Source organism: Bubalus bubalis, chromosome 15 (assembly GCF_019923935.1).
Source record: "Bubalus bubalis isolate 160015118507 breed Murrah chromosome 15, NDDB_SH_1, whole genome shotgun sequence".
Lineage (NCBI taxonomy): Eukaryota > Metazoa > Chordata > Mammalia > Artiodactyla > Bovidae > Bubalus > Bubalus bubalis.
Genome location: NC_059171.1, coordinates 33,892,466 through 33,913,636, shown reverse-complemented (window position 1 = coordinate 33,913,636; position 21,171 = coordinate 33,892,466). Strand labels below are relative to the sequence as shown.

Below are 21,171 nucleotides of genomic sequence, written 5' to 3'. Positions count from 1 at the left end.
TTTGCCTTCAACCAAATGACTTTTGTTTTCTTAAGTACGCCTTGATATTTTTCACCATTGTCCCCCTTTTCCTTCTCACACCATTGCACTTGGAATGCCATTCCTTCTGACCCGTGAAATGTCATCTGTTTTTCAAATCCCATCACAAAATTCATTTCCTTTTTAAAGTCTAATATAACCATCCTATTCTAAAGGTGGTTATAGCCTATGAATTCCTAGATATACAAGTAGTAATTTGCTATAGTCCATGCAGTTGTGAAGAGTGGGATACGACTTGGCGACTAAACAACAACAGAAACAAAATGCTAGTATTAATACTTTCGGTTTAAATTTTTTTTTCCATGCTCTTATGTTGTAGTATTTATCCAGACATATCATCAGTAGCTCGGTCTCCCTATAGTTTCTTGGAAGAGGTAAATAAATATTTGATGATTTGATTGTTTAAGAAATTCAGTCCGATTGTTTGCCCAAAGTCGTTAATACAATTGTACTGATCAACTCAGGCATGGGGATGAAGTCAGTTATTTATGCACATTTTGCAATGACCTTGATATAGTGTGATTTCAGATGTCATTTAAGCATTCCTCCAACAGAAAAATTATACTGGATAATAAAATTTGGGGCACTAACATGAATTCTAAAATTGATAATTTTATGGTAATATCAGGTTCATGACAAGTCAATGGGATTAATAATATATTTAGAAAAAAGTTTACAGAAAATTTGCACAGAGGAAGTCAATAATTATTAAGCAATACTTGGTAGATCAAAGAGTAATTTTCTCTGTATTGCTCTCAGACCACCTTTGATATGTAATGTACACTAAATGTAAATTGTAACAAGAGTGATGATACTCCTCTCCCACTTCACCTCAGCACATTCAGCTCTTTTGAATCTCTGTCTCATTCTCAGATTCTTGATAGATTCTGAGTCCGACCTGTCCCCCACTGGAGAAAACTTCTTGCCATATTGTGATCCTGTCATGCCATTACTCAACTTGTTATCAGCACCTCCAGTAATAGGAAACTCAGTACTTTGAGTTAGCCCAGACCATTGTTGGGCATTTATAATCTTCAGACCATTCTTTCTGATAACATGTCTCAATCATCATCTCTTTAACATTGCTCCATTCTCCCTTATTCAGAACAAAGCCATTTTATATTAGATAAAATAAAATAATGCCGATTTTCCCCCCCAGTTCAACTTCTCTAATTATTTGAGGAAAGCTGCTCTGTCTCTTCCTAATTTCCACTTCACATCTCCCCTCTCCTCAGGGCAAAAATCTCTAGTTTTTTCAGCCAATAAGTCAGTTGACTTAGTTTCCAGATGTCTCAGCCTCCTGGCTTTTCTCTTCTGGATAGTCTCCTCCATCCTGAGAACACAATAAGCCAGATGTGGCCTGAGAAGGGCAGAGAACCCTGAAACTATCATTTCTCTTGCTTTAGAAATGGTGTTTCTGTCATTGCAGCCTAAGTTCACATTAGCTTTTAAAACAGTAGCATTACATTCATGGCTTTTTATTGAACTTGTGGTCTGAAGCCCCAGGCCTTTTATTTTTCCCTAGAAAGTGTAGTCAAGCCATGTATTTCTCATTCTGTCCTTATGTAATTGATTTTTTTTTAAACTACAGGTAAAGGATTTCCTTTATGCTTTTTTGTCTTTTATCATGTTGGTCCCTGGAAGTGCGTGATGGGACAACTGAGAGAAAAACCACAAGATTCTTGGCTGCGGCAGATGCTGGGAGTCTGGAATGGCTCTAATAAATTACAATAGGAGTTCCACTCGAAAAACCCCAAACCCTTTGGATATTAAAAACATGAAAACAAGCAAACCAAAAAGAAATCCTCCAAAGCCTGTTGTTGGTGGGAGCTGCATTTTACTTTCAGTAATACTAAAATGGGGAGGAAAATACTGCTATCCTCAGAAACAGGCCTCCTATGAGCATTGCTCTTCAGTCCCTGAAACTTCCTGCTTTTATCCAGTTAGTAGGGGACCCAGTAGAAAGAACACATTTTAAGTATACAGAGTTTCCTGTGTTTCCCCTTCTTTGAGCCAATTAGCACATGTTCAGCAGTTTCCCTTCCCTCTGTTAGCACTTAAATTACCTTTGTCTTCAAACACTCTGGAACTTCAACAACTTCTAATTACTTGGGTTATCAAACTCTTGTGTCCAAGAAGCAATTCTTCTCCATTGGAAAATGAGGGGACTCTTTTCCAGATGTCCAGACCATTGATAAAAGTTAGTCTTGCCCAATACTTTGGCCACCTGATGCGAAGAGTCAACTCATTGGAAAAGACCCTGATGCTGGGAAAGATTGAGGGCAGAAGGAGAGAGGGGTGACAGAAGATGAGATGGCTGGATGGCATCACTGACTCAATGGACATGAGTTTGTGAAAGATGGAAACCTGGTGTGCTGCAGTCCATGGGGTCATAAAGAGTTGGACATGACTTAGTGACTGAACAATAACAACAACAGCAAAGTTTTGTCCCAACAATGGTGTGAATTTCCATATGCACAACCCTTATTCCTGTCTTCTATTTATAGTTTTCTTTTTTTTTTTTTTTTTTTGACTTGCTTTGCTCATTCCTACATCCTTCTCTGGATGCTTGCACTTGAAGCCCGTCTAGCATGGAAATGCCAAAAAGCTTAGGAGCTTTCCTCCCAACTAATTAACTCCCCTCTGCCCCTGCCATGGCTACATTATGTCAAGTTCAACATATGTTGTGCAATGGAAGCACTGTGGTTAATATAATGTAGTCCCAACAAAGATTAAGTTTACAATTTTAGCAGAGAAAACCAACATGCCCCAACTCCTTATAAGATAAGTTTGAATGGAGAAAGGGCATAAGTAGCCACATGCAAAGTGTTATAGGATCTGGAGAATAAAAAGAATCATTTCAGTTGGAGATAAGCCCAAGATGGGGGAAGATTCCATGAAGCTGAATAAAGAGGCATATGATTTATAGAGGAGAAAATAATATTACTGCTAGCAGTTATATGCTGTGCCGTGTGCTAAGTTTTTTACATGCATTATCTAAAAAAAATGCATTGGGCTTCGCTGGTGGCTCAGATGGTAAAGAATCTGCCTGCGATGCATGAGACCTGGTTCTATCCCTGGTTCAAGAAGATCCCCTGGAGAAGGAAATGGCAACCCACTCCAGTATTCTTGCCTGGAGAATTCTATGGACAGAGGAGCATGGTGGAAGAGTCGGACACGACTGAGTGACTAACACTTTCACTTTCACTTAAAAAATACTTACAGAATATCTATGGTGTAGACATTATTATTAGGTCTGTCTTACCAAGGAAGTTTTGAGACATGAAGTAATGTCTAAGCCATCCCAGCTAAGAAGTAATGGAGCCCAGATTTAAACCCATTCCATTCGGAAAGGATATTGCAAGAAGAGGGAATGTGATAAACACAGATAAAAAATCAGAAAAGAAGTCTACCAATAAGGGTTTGAGTAGATACAATGTGAAAAAATGTTGGGAGAGATACTGGGGCCAGATTATAGGAGACTTGGAATACTATGCCAAGAAATTGGAATTTGGTTTGTAAGCAATTGGGAACATCAGTAGGAGTTTAATAGGAAAGTTGAACAATAAAATTTATACATAACAAAATACTCCAAATGAGGTAATGAACACATTTCAGCTTCTTCAGAGGAATGTGGATGCATTACCAATATCCACACATCCAATATATATATGTGTTGTATATATATATTTTTTTCTGGCTTTTTTCTATCAGAATTTTACTGGATCTGATCCTATACTTCTAACATCTATAAATGATTTTGTTAGGAAACTTGATTTCCCTCAGCTTTGACGTTGTGGCACTCTCTTCTTTGACATGATTACCTGTGCTATTTTCTCTTTGCCTTCTTCTAAAATTACATATAGCATCCATTCATTTATTTTGGTAATCAGTGTAAAGCTCTCTTGAAAAATGTCAAATCTGTAATACATTGCATAACACTGATCAAAGCAGCTTACAGTCTTTTTCCCTATCTCTGTGGAAGGCTCACTCCAGATAACCCCACAACTGTCCCTAGTTTCTGGCCTTACCTTTGTTACAGTCCCCTTAACATCCCACAACTCTGGTTCTCTTTCCTCTTTCTCCTCCTTCCAACATTTTAAATCTAGTATGTTTTCTGAGCCAGTAGCTCACCAGGATGTCTAAAGTAGAGGAAGGTAACTTTTCTGGTAATCTTTCTGTTTTTGTTGTTGTTGTTGTTATTGTTGTTGTTTATTTGTTTTATTTTTATTTCTCCATGCATTATTGGGAAACTTGGAGAAAAATACTGAAATAAGAAAGTGAGGAAGATTCAAAAACTTATCAACGTTTTGTCTCCTCCCTTTGTCTCTATCTTGCTCTCATTTATCTATAGTCATTTTACAATAAGTACTGCAGTATTTATAACCCATCACTGCCTTTCTGTTGGATGGGCCCTGGCACTTGGAGGGATTTGCCTTTGCAAGAAGGTACAGTTGCTACTGAACTTCACATGACCAAGAGTTGAATTTTTGTCTTGATCTTGCCATAGATGCAATCACTTTAGACACTGACATTCTTGAATTGCTTACTTAAGAAATTAAATTTGTTACTGTTAATTCAAAGGGAACAAAAAAACATCCCGAGTAAGACTTCTTGCTTGCCATCAATACCTGGAAAGGAAGTTTATGCTTCCTTTTTCCAAGTATTGGATTGACTCTCCATATCTCAGTTGGTTGTCAGATTGTCAATAAGCATGATAAGACTTTTTGTTTTCCAGGCTCAGAGGATATAAAAAATTGTGACAGGGTAGTGGCCCCTCTTATTTCTGTGATGAGCAGGCCTATTCTAGATTTTTATTAATTTTCTATGCCTTGCATTATTAAGTCAGTCACTGATGCTTCTATCATGCAGTAAACCCAGAAAATTACTCTTTGTTGAAATTTCTCACTGCTTCAATGTATGCAGAAGTATAATACAGTTTTATGAGCCTGGAGTATTTCTGGTTATGAGATAAGATGGCTATGTTTGATTTCAAGGCCATTTGGTCACATTTCTAACCTGTTAATTATTTTTCCAATTTTTTCACTTAATGTATTGACCCAGTTTTATAAGTCAGGAAAGTAAGGCAGCAATGACAATTTGCTTCTTATATAAGGAAACAGAGTCTGATGATCCAAATGGTCTTTTTAGACTATAGAAGTAAGTAGAACGAGATCCTGGAAGATCATGCAAATACTCTTTGTACCTGGCATTCCATGCACCATTAGCTGTTGCCTCATGATCCTGGATCTTATCATTAATTTACCTTATGGATTAGAAAATGCTATAAACACTGTTTTTTTCCTTACATTTGTTGCTTTAGAGCTATTGTGTGAGTGCACACAGCAGGAGCTTTAGTCACTAAGTCATGTCCGACTCTTTGTGACCTATAGACTGTAGCCCGCCAGGCTCCTCTATCCATGGAATTCTCCAGGCAAGAATACTGGAGTGGGTTGCCATTTCCTCCTTCAGGGGATCTTCCCAATCCAGGGATTGAACCCACGAATATGTCTCCTGCATTAGCAGGCAGATTCTTTACCACTGAGCAATCTGAGAAGCCCTTGCTGTAGAGCTAAATCAACCTTAAAAATAATTTTGTGGATTAAGACAGCTATCATTTGCATTAATGTAAGTCTCATCTACATGCAGCCCATTTAATAGCAGACCTAAATAAGCAATGTTCTATACCTCTGGTATTTTTTTTCTTTGTAATTCCTAGAGGACATTATTAATACTTTTGTTTTATTGTGACTACACAATCTAGGTTTATTGGTAGGGTTGCCCATACAATGCAAAATTCCCAGTTGCATTTACATTTTAGATAAACCATGAATAAATTTTAGCATACATATGTCCCTAAAATTGCATGAAAGACACTTAGACTAAAAAAATTAGTCATATTTTATCTGAAATTCAAATTTAGCACAGTGTTCTGTATCTTTATTTGCTAAATATAGTAGCTTTATTTACTGGGAGATTACAATTTCCTATAATTTTGTTCTTTTCAATAATACATTTCAGTAGAGAGATACATTTAGTTGTTATATAAGTTTTTATACAAATACATTAACAAATTAGGGAAAATCTGATTTTAAACTATATAATCTAATTTGTGATTCACATAGTACCGCCAGGGTAAAGCTCCTTTTCAAACACATGGCAGTTATCTATTTACCTGTCTGTGTCTTCCATTAATCTATGACATGAGAAAGGGAGGAAGCAGACTTCATTCATTTTTGTATTACATAATGTTGGCACATAGTAGGAGCTCCATAAGTATTTCTGCAATGGACTGTATAATTACAGAATGATAGGCTGGCCCAGTAATAAATGATGTGTATGTGAGTGTGTGTGCATGTGTATGTATAAGAGAGAGAGAGAGAGAGAGAGATTTAAAAATGCCTAACATGCAAGGAGATCCAACCAGTCCATCCTAAAGGAGATCAGTCCTGGGTGTTCTTTGGAAGGACTGATGCTGAAGCTGAAACTCCAATACTTTGGCCACCTCATGGGAAGAGTTGATTCATTGGAAAAGACCCTGATGCTGGGAGGGATTGGGGGCAGGAGGAGAAGGGGATGACGGAGGATGAGATGGCTGGATGTCATCACCGACTTGATGGACATGAGTTTGAGTGAGCTCCGGGAGTTGGTGATGGACAGGGAGGCCTGGCGTGCTGCGATTCATGGGGTTGCAGAGTAGGACACGACTGAGCGACTGAACTGAACTGAACTGAACATGCAATGAGTGATAACTTAAGTCAGCACTCTGGTAGGATCACTGTGTTAAAGCTTAGTTCTTACCTTCTTTTTACAGAGGGCTCTTTCACTAGTGTGTGTACTCAGTTGCTCCATCAGGTCCAAGTCTTTGAGAACCCACAGACTGTAGCCTGCCAGTTTCCTCTGTCCATGGGATTTTCCAGGCAAGAATCCTGAAGCGGGTTGCCATTTACTTCTCCAGGGGGTCTTCCCAGCCCAGGGATCAAACCTGCATCCTGCATCTCTTGCGTCTCCTCCATTGGCAGATGGCTTCTTTACCACTAGTGCCACCTGGGAAGCCTTTCACTAGAGAGTGGGTCAAATCAGAGGCTATATATTAGACTATATCAATCAATATATGTGTCACTTAGATACTACATCCTCTTTTTAGAGGCTCTCCCCCACCAAAAAAAGAGTGAGTTAGTGAAAAAGTCTTCATATAGTCCATGTTGGTTTGCTTATACTTCTGGTATCAAATCTTCCTTTCTAAAAGTCAATATGTAATATAGTCAGACCAGTAACTGCAACAATAGCTCCTGTCTCCTGGACTTATATAGAATCTTTTCACTCCCTCATTGAGAAATTGAATCCAGTTCCCCTCTCCTTGAATCTGTGTCGATTCATAGTCTGAGGTGACAATTTATAACTTTCCATGAGAATATCATGTACTTCTACCTTGCTCTTATGAGAATCTTGCTCTGAGAACCCAGATTGATTTTACTGTGATACATTCTCTAGTGGTTTCTCCAAGAAAGTATATATGGTAGGAATTTTTTTTGATCTTTTGCACACTTGAAATTGTCATTTTTATACTTTTGCTTGATGAACTGACTGGCTACTGCATTTTAGATTGAACTTCATTTCACTACGAGTTTATTACACATTGTTCCATTTTATTTTATTTTCTGTTGTTGCTCTTGGGAGGGCAGATGTCAATCTCATTCCCTAGTTTGTTTAAGTGACAAGGTTTTTCATCTCTGGAAATGATTAGGATATTTTTAAAAAATGTCTAATACTCTAAGACCTTATGATGATGTGACTTTTCTTCTTGTTTATTAGGCTGGATGTTCAGTACGAGAGTTGTTTTTCATTTCCAAAAAATGTTCTTACATGATTGCTTTAAAATTTTCCTCTTTCTTATCACCATCATTTTACACTCTTATTTGGGCCCCTATTTTTTGCATATTTGGATCACTTGAGTAGGTCTTTTAACAAACTGATTTATTTTTTTACTGTCTACTTTCTGTTTTATTTTCTGAATTCCTGATTTAATGTTCTGTTAAATCTTCTATTGAATTCTAATTTCAATGATCACATTTTGAAGTTTCAGCTATTTTCTACAAATTTTCCTTGTGTATTTTATTATTGTTGTTTAGTCACTAAGTTGTGTCTGACTCTTTGTGACCCCATGGACTATAGCCCACCAGGCTCCTCTGTGCATGGAATTCTCCAGGCAAGGATACTGGAGTGGATTGCCATTTCCTTCTCCAGGTGACTTTCCCAAACCAGGGATTGAACCCTCGTCTCTTGTGTTGGCAGGTGATTCTTTACCACTGAGCTGCGTGGGAAGCCCTTCTTGGGCATATCATAATATTTTTATTTCCTTTTTTCTCTTTTGAAAGATCATTAATTATATATGTATATATATTGAGGCTTTCTTTGGGTCCCTACATCATCTGTTTCCCTTGAGTGCCCAGATTTTCTGTTTGTGTTGGTGTTCTTGAATATCTGATCACCCCTTGACTATCCAATCAGATCTAAGATTGGGCACTTAAACCTAATTGATTAGCGCTGTGGAGTGTAGGGCAATCAGGTAGCCCACAGCTGTTAACTGGCTAATTTTCTCTGGGGTAGTTCATTTCACCAATAGTGGATCCCACAATCTTCTGTCTGAAGGGCTGTGAGGCTGCTGCTGTTCTGGAGCTGGAGTCTTTCAATAAGTATTTCCCTTTATTCCCTGGTCTTCAGTGTTGAATTTAAATGACAACCTTATTCCTGGGCTAAGGACCTCAGAACTTCTCTGGTTCAGTTATCTGAGGGCAGTGGTTGTTAGGTATACAACAGAATCACCTGGAAGACTTGTTAAACCACAGGCAATTGGGCCTTGTCTCCAGATTTTCTGATTCAGTAGGACTGGGATGAGTTTGAAAACACACGCATCCCCAACAATAGGATCCAAGATCTAGGGCTTGGAGACCACCACTCTGGAGAATAAACTTCTGGCTTTGCATGGAGGTGAGTGAAAGGTCTGTAAATGTGTGGCATAATTTAGATTACTAATGGTTTCATTTTCTTTGATGGTGCAATCTGAGTCTCTTCTTGTTATTTAGGGTGTTATTTTGAAGGGAACACACAGAAAAACTTCTTACATCATTTTGATGAAGGGTTATTTCAAGTAGAATAGCAAGAAGAAGTCTTCTTGTTCCCAACATTTTGAAACAGATGAGCAAATCCATGATATTGTGATTCTTTCTCATTTTACTGTTAAAAAGTATTTTTGTGATAACTGTATTTTATTGCTGTAGTGTCATTTGAAAACTGGAAATCCAGGGTATCTGCTGCTGCTGCTAAGTCACTTCAGTCGTGTCCGACTCTGTGACCCCATAGACGGCAGCCCACCAGGCTCCCCCGTGCCTGGGATTCTCCAGGCAAGAAAACTGGAGTGAGTTGCCATTTCCTTCTCGTGTCCGACTCTCAGCGACCCCATGGCAAGAGTACTGGAGTGGGGTGCCATCACCTTCTCCGCCATGGTATCTAGTACCTTCCAATTGATCAAAATACTGTAAACTATTGACCAGAACAAAATATTTACAGTTGCCTGAGGAAGTTTATACTTAAGAAGCAATTACATTTTGCATTGAAAATGATAGCTGAAATGAATTTGCCTGTTTCCTTGTATCAGTTTTTACTTTATTTTGCTAGACTGTTCATTTGATTAATTCTCATTAATCCCAAATTTCAAAATGTGAAATGTGTTCATCAATATCTAGATCTATGTTATTTAATGCAGTTGCCACTAATAATTTTGTTGTTGTTCAGTCACTAAATAGTGTCTGACTCTTTGCATCTCCATGGACTGCAGCACACCAAGATTCCCTGTCCTTTACTATTTCCCAGAGTTTGCTCAGATTCATGTCCATTGAGTCGGTGATGCTATCTAACCATCTCATCCTCTGATGCCCTCTTTTCTTTTAATATATGACTTTAAAGTTTTCTTCTTCAGTCCCATTAGACATCTTTGTTAGTTGCACATGGTTAATGGCTATAGTAATGAACAGCTCATTTCCATCGTTGCAGAAAGTTCTGCTGGGCAGGACAAATATAAAACCTCCTTTATTTACAGAAGGAAAAGAAAAGAGGAAAGAGTGATTTTCAGTGAAAACACTCTTTTGTCAGTCTTACACATCTTACTCAGGAACCTTTGTTTGTTTGAAAATACCAGTGTCTTCAATAGATGTCCACAATGTCAAATACAACACTTCTGGCTTGATCATGGTAATGTGGGAGATGGAAGTGATTTACTCCAAAGTGCTGGGTGGATTTCTGTGAAATCACTCACATGCTGTTAAGGTGAAGATACACTCACGGGGCTGAAGGCTCACCTCCCGCCCCAGCCCACCCCACCCATTTCCCTACCTGGTTAGTGTCAGGAGAAGACGTGTTGAAAGGCTGAGGCACTGCAGGTGTGCTTCGTCAACTGGGATTTGGGCTCAGAGTTTCTCAGATCAACACAGTGTGTGGCTTATGTGCAAAGCGCTTGCTTTCAGCAAGGAAGTGTGTGCATCAAGGCTAAATGCGTGGTTCCAAGGTGAGCCATACACTCATGGATTCTTGCCTGTATGTTTGTTGGCCTTTGGACCCCAATTTAATTGTTTATTGATCAAATAAACATTAGAGGCTATTTATTGGGTCCCAATGGGGAGCTATTATCTCAGCCAAAGGATGATAAATACATTTGTATTCCTATGCCTAATTTCTAAAATGTCAAAAAAAAGAAGTGTACTTAAACTTGTCAATCAAAATGAAATAGTTCTAGTCATTATTTGCCCAATAAAAATGTTTACATGGACACAAAACTCCTTTATTTCAATGTCACAAAAAATTCTTTGGAAATCAGTGGGGGAAGGGGAATGGAAATGAGACTATGTAGATAAATAATAGATTGTTGATTTAGGTATCAGATATGTAATTAATTATATTACTTTTATTAATTAATGACACTCAGGTGTCAGATACTTAAATTTTCTCCTTTTGGTTGTTTAGAAAGATGATCTCAGAACATTCTCCCTGAAATTGCTTGAACTTTTTAATTTTAACCTAGAGAAAACAGCCTGGCTGCCCAAACTATGTTCCATTCTGTTATATTAATATTTGTTGCAAAACCGATGATCTCTTCCCTGGATTTGTGAATACCTGACCCTGATGGCTCAGCAGGTAAAGAATCTGCCTGCAGTGCAGGAGATACAAGAGATGAAGTTTCAGTCCCTGGATCAGGAAGATCCCCTGGAGGACACGACAACCTACTCCAGTATTCTTGCTTGAAAAATCCCATGGACACAGGAGCCTGGCAGGCTACAGTCCATGGGGTTGCAAAGAATCGGATGTGAATGAGAAACTCAGCATAAGCATAAGATCTTAACCCTAAGGAAGGGTTCAGTTACTGTCATGAATCTGCTTACGATAGGTAGAAACAGCTTTCCCTCTGAATGTATCTAAAGAGATACATCCTACTCCCAACCACTGTTTGCTGGTAAATGCTCTTTTCAGTGAATAGGATGATCAGACCACTTAAATTTAGGAAAAACCAAACAAACTAGTAAAGGTCATTCAAAATCAATTGCCTTGTTATAACTGGAGGTGCAAATAAGTTACAAATCAGCAAGGTCAATATTATGGCAGAATTACCTCTATGTCTTAGTCAGAATTTGTGTCTTTTGCTTTTCAGGCCTATATTAGTGGGCAAATAGCAACAGCATAACAAGTATAATCAAAGTAATACAATATAAGCAATATGATATAATAGTAATCAATAAACAATAATGATCGTTATTGAATACTTGATACCATGTAAGATGCTATATGAATAATGTATTAGTTGTAATTACAGCTTCCAACAATTCTCTAGGATATTTCCATTTTACAGAAAAGAAAGTTACAACTAATATTTATTACCTTGCCCAATGTCCCAGCTAGGAGATGAGAGTGTCCCAAACCCAAATTTGTCTGACTCTACAATGTCTTTTCTTAATCACTATATCAGGCATTCAGTATAATGAGTGGAACAGAATTTTTAATCAGGATTATGGAGCTTGAGATACTATGTGAATTAGGAGTTAAGTTTAAATGAGAACATACACCATACACAAAAATAAACTCAAAATGGATTAAAGATCTAAACGTAAGACCAGAAACTATAAAACTCCTAGAGGAGAACATAGGCAAAACACTCTCTGACATACATCACAGCAGGATCCTCTATGACCCACCTCCCAGAATATTGGAAATAAAAGCAAAAATAAACAAATGGGACCTAATTAACCTTAAAAGCTTCTGCACATCAAAGGAAACTATTAGCAAGGTGAAAAGACAGCCTTCAGAATGGGAGAAGATAATAGCAAATGAAGCAACTGACAAACAACTAATCTCGAGAATATACAAGCAACTCCTACAGCTCAACTCCAGAAAAATAAATGACCCAATCAAAAAATGGGCCAAAGAACTAAATAGACATTTCTCCAAAGAAGACATACAGATGGCTAACAAACACATGAAAAGATGCTCAACATCACTCATTATCAGAGAAATGCAAATCAAAACCACTATGAGGTACCATTTCACACCAGTCAGAATGGCTGCAATCCAAAAGTCTACAAGTAATAAATGCTGGAGAGGGTGTGGAGAAAAGGGAACCCTCTTACACTGTTGGTGGGAATGCAAACTAGTACAGCCACTATGGAGAACAGTATGGAGATTCCTTAAAAACTGGAAATAGACATGCCTTATGATCCAGCAATCCCACTGCTGGGCATACACACTGAGAAAACCAGAAGGGAAAGAGACACGAGTACCCCAATGTTCATCGCAGCACTGTTTATAATAGCCAGGACATGGAAGCAACCTAGATGTCCATCAGCAGATGAATGGATAAGCAAGCTGTGGTACATATACACAATGGAGTATTATTCAGCCATTAAAAGAATACATTTGAATCAGTTCTAATGAGGTGGATGAAACTGGAGCCTATTATACAGAGTGAAGTAAGCCAGAAAGAAAAACACCAATACAGTATACTAACGCATATATGGAATTTAGAAAGATGGTAACAATAACCCTGTGTACGAGACAGCAAAAGAGACACTGATGTATAGAACAGTCTTATGGACTCTGTGGGAGAGGGAGAGGGTGGGAAGATTTGGGAGAATGGCATTGAAACATGTAAAATATCATGTATGAAATGAGTTGCCAGTCCAGGTTCGATGCACGATACTGGATGCTTGGGGCTGGTGCACTGGGACGACCCAGAGGGATGGAATGGGGAGGGAGGAGGGAGGAGGGTTCAGGATGGGGAACACATGTATACCTGTGGCGGATTCATTTTGATATTTGGCAAATCTAATACAGTTATGTAAAGTTTAAAAATAAAATAAAATTAAAAAAAAATATAATCAATCTGAAAAAAAAAATAAATAAATGAGAACATATAAAAAGTTCTCAAGAAAAACAGTTTTCTAGGAAATACAGTGATTCTCTGATGTATCCCAATCACCAAGAATAATGTTTAGCGCATAATGAGTGTTCAGTGAGTATTTATTTCATTAATAAATAATTTAGGGTTACTGTATAACTGTGGTTTATGGTTACTGTACAACTCATAATTGGGGTATACTGGGAGATCTTTAAGCTGATATATGCATATTTCTCTTGCCTGAGACACATAGCCTAGTCTGTGTAATTACTATGTAACTTAAGAAAATCTGTTCATATACATGTATACATGTTCCCCAATTATGGTAGCTAAAAACTGGTGACTTTAAGAGCTTTCTGGAAGACAATGTGTATGCATTAAAAGATATTTCTATCTCTAATTGGTAGGAACTACTAAATTTAGGGACTGATACTGTTGAATGAAAGCAAATTCATTGGTATGAGTCTGTAGTAGATGTTTCAGATCTTCTTATTGCCTCAGTCGTCTAATATTCTTAGATGAAGAAGTTAAAAACTCTCTAGCATCAGGTGAATTTTTTTACAAGAGAGACCAAAAAAAAAAAAATCCTGAAGGTAGCCTTCCTTGGGTTAAACTGTATCTTCAGAATCCTTTGGGATCAAACTCATGTACCTTTGCCATTAGTTAAATCTTAAACCATTGTGGAATTTCAAATATTAGTTTGGAATGTGTATTAATTTCCTGTTGCTACTTCACCAGATTACCACAGATTTAGCATCTTAAAACCACATACATTTCTTATTTTATTGTTCTGGAGATTAGAAGTTCAAAATGGGTCTTACTGGGCTAAAATCTAGGTGTGTCAGAGCTGTGTTGATTTCTGGAATCTCCAGGAGAAGATCCCCTTTCTTGCTTTTTCCAGATCCTAGGGGCTGCTCACGTTACTTGTCCTATGGCCTCCCCATTCCGTCTTCAAAGCCGGCAATGGCAAATGGAGTCTTTCTCAGAATGCATCACTTTGACACTGATTCTTCTGTTTCCCTCTTCCACTCTTTGAGGACATTTGTGGTTATATTAGACATGTCTGGTTATGATTTAGAATAATCTTCCCAGTTTAAGGTCAGTTGACTAGCAAAGTTAATTTCATTTGCTACCTTAATTGCCCTTTGCCATATAACATAAGACCTTTACATGTTCCGGGGATTAGAACATGGGCATTTTGAAAGATACAGTATTCTGCCTACCGCAGATAGAAGCAAGAATATGGAGGTATTTTGTAACAGACTTTCATTAGGTTCCAATTCTAAATCACCTATGTGATCTTGGGCAAGTAACTCAAGTTGTATCAGTTGCTTGAGTAGCAAAACTGAATTAATAATTATTACTCCCCAGGCTTGTCATGAAGGTGTTATTAGCATCAAAGAATAAAGGAGTATTTAACCTGTGAAAAGAAAGTTCTCTTGTTTATTTTGTTATCCTATTTGATCTGGAACAAAAACTTCTCAAAAGCTATAGTTTATAGGATTTTTAGATAATCTTTTTTTCTTTTTGAGTGAAGGAAGTAAAACTCATTCATTTCATATCTTCTTTATAGCTCATTACGTAGTTCTGTCTAAAAGATGATCTTTAATTAAGAACTTACTTTTTATTTTTTTTTTAATTTAATTTTATTTTTAAACCTGAAACACTGTATTAGTTTTGCCAAACATCAAAATGAATCCGCCACAGGTATACATACGCTCCCCATCCTGAACCCCCCTCCCTCCTCCCTCCCCACACCATCCCTCTGGGTCGTCCCAGTGCACCAGCCCCAAGCATCCAGTATCGTGCATCGAACCTGGACTGGCAACTCGTTTCATACATGATATTACACATGTTTCAATGCTGTTCTCCCAAATCTTCCCTGAAACACTGTATTAGTTTTGCCAAACATCAAAACGAATCCGCCACAGGTATTTTTTTTTTTTTTAACTCATTAGCTCACCATAAGGATGCCACACTATGGCACAGTTCTTGAGAGACAAGATTAATGAACTTTCAACAATTAGAGAAAATTGATGGATAAATTGTGCTGACCAGGAATACAATTAAAGTTCAAGAAAGAAATCGATCTGTATAGGATGTTCTAATTGCTGGGAAGCTTAATGCAAAACAGAGAGTATTGAAATAGACTTTCAAATAAAAGGATTAGAATAAGCAAAATGAAAATGAATGAAAGACAGAACATGGTATGTGAGGGAAGGCAGGCAGGGGAAAGAAAGAGAGTTATATGACAGAATAGAGGCCATGTCTGTTAAAGTCATAGTCCTATTGAATGTGGAATATGGAACTGTGTCATAAGGGGACTGAAAGCCTGTTATTTCTTTAGAGTAAAAAAGTCAGTGAAGGTTCTTGATTAGAAGGTGACAAAGATGAGTTAAGAAAGAGATGAGTTTGTAAAAATTGGTAGCAAGTATGAAGTTGAATCATAGTCCCCTTTCTTTCAAATATAAACAAAAATTGATATTGACCAATGCATGAACTGGTTTTCTCTGATGACTCAGACAGTAAAGAATCCTTCTGCAATGCTGGAGGCCTGGGTTCATGCTCATGCAGAGGGCATGGCAACCTACTCCAGTATTCTTGCCTGGAGAATGCCCATGGATAGAGGAGCCTGAAGGGCTACAGTCCATGGGGTTGCAAAGAGTTGGACACGACTGAGCAGCTAAGCACAGCACAACGCATGAATCATCAGAGCTAAATCTCTCCATCTTCGTCAAAGCATTTCTGCTTTTATTAGAACATTTAGGGAAGGGAAATGTGACCCACTGACAGACTAAGCGGTGTCCTGAGAGATATTAACCTTTTACAGAAGTCATTATGAGGAAGTGTTGGGAGGATAGAAGGGAGACATTTATTGAACAAACAAAGCAAAACTCTACACTTGAGGTGAATTTGTTCTTTGCAATTTTATGGGATCTATATTTGTGAGTTTTATTTCAATGATCGTTTGTAGAAAGAGAATGTATTTTCAGAATCCTGCTTTTGCTAACTGGTGACCTTTAGAATAGACTTTGAAGTACTCTGAATTTCTTTTTCTTTAGTATTGGATTGATACTTCTTACCTAGTAGAGGTTTTGTGAGGGTTAATATAGATAACCCATATCCATCAGTGAGCATAGTTTCTAAACAGTTTCTGAACAAAGAAGGGAGCTCATTGGAAGTATATGGGGCAACTCACAGGATTAAAAGGCGAGGGAATGAGGGTTAATCCAGAGATCTAAGGCGAAAGAACCAAAAGGTTGTGACTTTATTAGTGTAGTTAGGTTATCTCATTTCTACATGATGTGTACCCTTGTATTACTCTCTTCAGGATCCACATTCCCAGGTGAAACAGAGTGCCTGAAGATCCCCGTGTCACAGTGAAACTTTCACAGCACAAAACTAAGCCGACAACAGAGACTTTATTCACGGCTATTTCAAGAGGGGAGAGAGGAGAGAACTACGAACTCAACCCTGCTGAAACAAAGAGGAGCAGAGTTTAGAGGTGGGGTGAGGAGTAGGTTGTAGGCTATCCATGCTTACTAGTTGACTTAACACAAAAGGAAAGTAAACTTTCTCATATCGTCATGTGAGTGAGTGAAAGTTGCACAGTTGTGTCTCTTTGTGACCCCATGGATAATGGAGAATAATGCTACCCCCAGAATAATGGCATGAGTAACCTTTCCCTTCTCCAGGGGACCCTCACAACCCAGGGACCGAACCCAGGTTTCCCGCATTGCAGGTGGATTCTTTACCATCTGAGCCACAAGGGAAGCCCCATATCATCATGACAGGAGGTAATTTTACAACTTGACACAATGCTCCCACCAAAGTTAGGGTTCAATCCTCCCACAGATACTGCAAGATGAGGGGTCTATATGTCTTGATGGTTACATTTCAAAGGGATCTTTCCCAGGTCCTTGAGAAAAGATAGTTTGGGGTTATAAATTGGCAAGAGGCTTTATGAAAGATTTCCATCTCAAAGCTACACAAGCTTTATAAGGAAAATGCTCTAAGGAAAAGGAAACACTGAGCCCATCTTGGCCACCAGAGCAGTCATGAGCCTGCCTTGATTGTGATGATTGGAAGAAATAGATGTGGGAAGGCGTCTTGATTTATATTCCCACCAAGGCAACAATGAGTGGGGAGAAGAGGAATTCTCAAAAGAGAGATGAGATAGAGCCACTGGAAAAAAAAAAAATGAGGAAAGAATGGTGGGCAGGACAATATGGAAAACTAAAATGTGCCTGGCACTGTGTTAGTAGTTAGAAATATAACACTTGAGTGATTTAAATTTATTTAGAAGAAATAAACAAGTTTGTTCAAAATAATTAGCAAACAATTCACAGGCGATGTTGAAGCAAAGACAAATCCCATAAAATCGTGCCACCCCATGAACAATCCTCAGTACAGTGTTGCCATCAGAGGAAATACAATCCTACCATTGTAAACAATTAAAATTTTTACTGTGGCTCCTTAAACTTGCCAGATGGAAGACTATAATGGATGATACACTGCAACAAATCTTAAAAATTGCTTGTATTTTTTGATCTCCCTCAGGCTGCCATGCTCTCTCCCAAAGGGTCCCCAAACTTCTTTTCTTGATCGGTCAAATTGGTCAGCCCCCTGCCACCCCTACGCCAGTCTGTCCTCCTTTCCAGTCTATTTGTATCTCTTTAAAGTACTTTGTGTTGTTTCACCTGCAGGTATTAATGCAGGTATTTAAGGCCATCCTCCTTCCTCCAGTTCTGTTTTGCTGCCTTTTATTCAAATGAACTAGCAAGACTGCTTCTTCCTTATAAGTCGGAGCAGGGACAGCGAGGCTCTTTGAATCCCAGTGTAAATTTGTCATTAGAGTGCGAAGATTTAAGCCTTAGGTGCTGGGGTGAGAACACACACAAGCTTGTGACAGTTACCAGGAAAGTAAACTAGCATCTGCGCCCTCCCCACCCCCCCGGCCGGGTACCCGCTGTGGAGGGCGCTCGTTCCTCTTATACGCCCCCATGCGAATCTGCAAGTCCATCATACAGACAGTATATATGTTTGCTGAGGAACATCAAGATGAGGATTTGTATCTTGCTCCTCATAATTATTCAGTACCTACCTAACACGGGGTGTGGCTCTGAATTAGTATTCATTAGTTTTATTTTTGGAGAAGGCAATGGCAACCCACTCCAGTACTCTTACCTGGAAAATCTCATGGACGGAGGAGCCTGGTAGGCTGCAGTCCATGGGGTCGCTAAGAGTCAGGCACGACTAAGCGACTTCACTTTCACTTTTCACTTTCATGCATTGGAGAAGGAAATGGCAACCCACTCCAGTATTCTTGCCTGGAGAATCCCAGGGACAGAGGAGCCTAGTGGGCTGCCGTCTATGGGGTCATGACTGAAGTCATGACATGAAGTCGGACATGACTGAAGTAACTTAGCAACAGCAGCAGCAGTTTTATTTTTACTAGTTTGACTTTTGTTACCACGAGGCATATGGCATCTTAGTTCCTTGACCAGGGATCAAACCCACATCCCCTCCATTGAAAACATGGAGTCTTAAGTACAGAACTGCCAGGGAAGTCCCACTCGTTTGACTTTTTAAGTTGAATTCTTGAGAAGCAGAATTTCAATGCTTGACAGAATCAGTGATTCTTCAGCAAGTATGAACAGAAAACTGTTCTGTGAATGTGCTAGGAAGCCGAGAAGTAGGGCTAAGGCATTGCAGAAAGCTTCTCACACTAGCGATGGGGAGTGACAGCGATTACTTGAGTACCTATAGTAGTACTCACTCTGTCTAGTTTCCCAACCTGAATGGAATATTCTGGAATTTAGCAGGAGATGGGAAGAGAGAAGACTGAAAAGGGAGGGAAGGAGAATGAGGGGGGTTTGAACATAGCCACTACCGTTGCAAACTTAGCTTTTGTCTCAGACACCAGACTAGGTCACTGGGTAAAACCAGATGTACAGTAGCATGAGCTACTGTGGCCCCTTCACCTTTGTGTATGTATCCATAAAAGTACTATTATAGCAACAATATCATCTTGTTTCAGCAGAGTATGGAGTGGTTTAGCTAACGGAGTTTATATGGCAAATCTAATTACAGTGTTTCTTTTCAGTAAAACTCTATTAATGTGTTATAATAAGAGACCAGATACCAAAACCCTTTTAACGGTTTCAAAGAAAATTCCTATGATGGGAAACAGAAAATCACTTAATGTGAACATAAAATATAAAAGCTTTGTAAAAGAAAAATAATTTTTTTTTTGTCTTAAACAACAAAAACTATTTTGTAGTTCTGGAATTAGAGAAATCCAATATCAAGGTGCTGACCAGTTGAGTTCCTAGTGAGCAAACTCTTTGTGGCTGACAGACAGCTGCTTTCTCGCTGGGTCCTCACACAGAAGTAGACAGAGAGACAGTCTTCTTATTTCTCTTCTTTTCTGTGTGTGATTTGATATTTTCACAAAATAATAACTTCATCTAAAGTTACTAAAGAAAAAATCCTGAGCAACTCTTTAAGATATGTGTGTTCTAAATAAATGTAGAAGCTGCTCCTCAGAGTACATGCATATGATATAAAATTCTGATAACTTAGAATCGGGGAGTAAGATGTTCTTTCTGGAACACTCCAAGTACCCCTCAGAGCATACGAACTGAGAGATGAATGTGGAACACATTAACGTGGCAGAGACGCAAGAGAACGATGGCTGGGAGCCACTGTTTCACTTTTCCAGTAGTTGTTAGAAGCTTTTGTGTGTTCTCGTCCGATCACCAAAAGCCTGAAATCTCTGAGCTCCAGTGATAGATTTACACTGGGATTCAAAGACAGGCAAAATGCAACCATGTTCTCATGTTGCTAATCACAGTTGCTCATTTAATGCAGTGAGAGCCAAGATCAAGATGATAAGTGTTTAAGGCCCTGAGCTAGAAGCCCATAGGACTAGTTAAAACAATTGCAATTTTGTTCGCATTCAGGCTCAGGAAATTATGTCTCATCCATTTGGAAACATACCTTGGAAACATTACATAAAGGGCAGGAAACCACTTACCAACTGAAGAAAAAAAGCAGTTCCTAGGCAAGGTCTATGTAAAGGTGACGTCTGATTCGGGTCTGCAAACTCACTCACCCAAGGAGGGGTTGGATAACTTGAAAACTAACATCAGAAACTCCAAAGACTTATTACAAAGAGACTCAGTTTCCAGCCTGGACTATGAGTTGGTATGATTCTACTTTTGCATAAATTAATCACAGAACTGTAATCATTTCCTACTAGGGTTCCAATTTTAGAACCCGGTTCCGCCTCCCAGTCTGCACTACAGATCTTTCTAACGTAAGTCAAGTATTTGAAGGAGCTGACAGCTCTAACCTCAACCCAACATGTTTGATCTGCTTCTTGTCTCTCATCTTAAAAGCATTGCTCTCTGATTTTTCTCTCTCTTGCCTGCTTAGTGGTAGATCTCCTAAAAGATGTATAGTTTGGGTGGCTTTGGCAAAATGCTTTTATGATTTCCCTCTTATAATAATAGCCTGAAATTGTTAGATCTGGATTTAGTTTAAAGGGCACAAACTACAAAAAAAAAAAAAAAAAAAAGCCAGAAGGAATGATTTTGATTCTCTCAAACTTCATCATACATATCAACAGACATCTAAGGAAGAAGAGTCTACTTTCTTGATCATTTTTCTAAATAAATGTTTTTAAA

At 38.5% G+C, this 21,171-nt stretch overlaps 1 long non-coding RNA gene across 4 annotated transcripts in view; it reads left to right on the top strand.

Moving 5' to 3' along the window:
- The first annotated feature begins 8,484 nt into the window (after nucleotides 1-8,484).
- The window catches only part of LOC123329458, a 391,468-nt gene continuing 378,781 nt past the window's right edge, over nucleotides 8,485-21,171 (top strand). For 3 of the 4 annotated variants that reach the window (XR_006544907.2, XR_006544908.2, XR_006544906.2), the window contains exons 1-2: nucleotides 8,485-9,030; nucleotides 16,812-16,985. This is a non-coding gene — a long non-coding RNA (uncharacterized LOC123329458). Of the gene's footprint in view, nucleotides 9,031-16,811; nucleotides 17,069-21,171 lie in introns of those variants that run through there. The other variant, XR_006544905.2, reaches the window with a different exon arrangement.